Raw genomic sequence first — 1,754 nt, 5'->3', positions numbered from 1 at the left:
TGCCATCCACCAAAAATACTCAAAAATATTCAACTCTGGGCCCCACAACCCTTTGTGGGAATGTTAAGGAAGGTAGGAGAGGATACATTGTTTTGATATTATCCCTCCTCACTCATGCTAGTGAGTAAACAGCAGAGCACATTCCCATTGCAACTTATTGGAAGCAAGTTGCAAAGGGAATGTGCTCTGCTGTTTACTTGAGGTGGTAGATCATTTTGTCTACCTGGGCTCCATCATAACCAGCAAACTTTCCATCAGTGCCGAGCTGGACAACCACATTGGCAAGGCAGCTATGGCAATAGCTCACCTCTCCAAAAGGTTATGGGAGAATGTGATGCTAACAACTGATACCAAGATGAAGGTCTACCAGGCTTTAATGTTGAACAACCAGAGCAACACAAGGTTTTGCAGGGTCCTGATCCAGCTTGGAGGGTTTATTAACATCATACTTCAGTTTAGGAGTACGGGAAGACTAATTTCATTATCTGGCTCACATATCGAGTCAATGTGCATATTGAGTTAATGTGCATGCCTGCTATCCATCATCACTATAAATATTTACAGGGAGCCTGGAAGGTATCCAAGACAAGGTCTTCATTCATTGTTGAATCTCTTCCCACCTTTAAACAGTGTCTTGCCCTCCGCCCCAAAAGATTTGGAGCTAGCCTTGATCCCATGGAACAGCTAGGTTGTGTTGTTTTGTTTTAATTGTCCTTTTTGGAGAACAAGCAAAAGAAAAAATGGATACACAACCACCAAGAAGGAAGGCAGGAAGGCAGGAAGCCTAAACTTACTAAACTAAACATACAAATATGGTGAAAGTAAGAGGACAACCACAAGATAATCAATTCACTTCTTTAGGTTTTTTTTGTAATATGCTACAACAAGGTACAGAACTATTTGAAGCTACATAACTGATCAAACCAATAGCACAGCATGCTGAACACGAGATTGTGGAAAGAGAAGAATTTGTTTCATCAATAGGTGTGTGCCAGGGAAGTATCTGAATATTGGTATAAAATGAGGGTAATAAGGACTAGTGATAGAAAACGTAGCTGTTACTGTTCTATTGTCCTCTCTTCTCAGTTTGTCCTCATAGATTATTGATTGCTGCAATTCAGTATTATTAAGCGCAATTCAATCGTTATTGGTAAAAGAAAATGGAAAGAAAGAAAGCATTCAACATGATGCAGGTTAGCAGAAGACGCCATGGGCCCCTTAGACTGACACAAGCTCAATCCATACAGGAAAAGCACATATTACCATGACATTTGCTTGGGGGAGAATTGCTGCTTCCCAGCAACTGCAGTTAGCAGTCCTGGTGCTGGGAAACCATGATTTACTGACAGCGAGAGCATTTGGTGAAGTGACATCATCTAAGCAGATTCCTGATGGCTCCACAGGCCGCCAGGGGAAAAGTCCATGTCCATAAAGGCCTTCTTCATCCATTCCTAATTATCTACCTATCCAGCTCAGACATTATCTGCAGTAGGATGAGGGAAGATTAATCAGCGTTGAAATCATACAGTATTAAAATATGAACTATGTTCTCACCTTAATAAGATCTAGGTTCCCAAAGGAGAAAAGGCAACAGCAGCAGCTGTTTGTACACGACTGAGAAACTGCCAACTGATTTGAAATGGGCAACTGGGAGCCAGTGTGGTGTAGTGGTTAAGAGCGGTAGTCACGTAATCTGGGGAACCGGGTTCGCGTCTCCGCTCCTCCACATGCAGCTGCTGGGTGACCTTGGGCCA

The sequence above is a fragment of the Podarcis bocagei genome, assembly GCF_964188305.1.
Source record: "Podarcis bocagei genome assembly, chromosome: 13".
Classification (NCBI taxonomy): domain Eukaryota; kingdom Metazoa; phylum Chordata; class Lepidosauria; order Squamata; family Lacertidae; genus Podarcis; species Podarcis bocagei.
The sequence above is the reverse complement of the archived record's forward strand: the minus strand, read 5'-3'. Positions refer to the sequence as shown.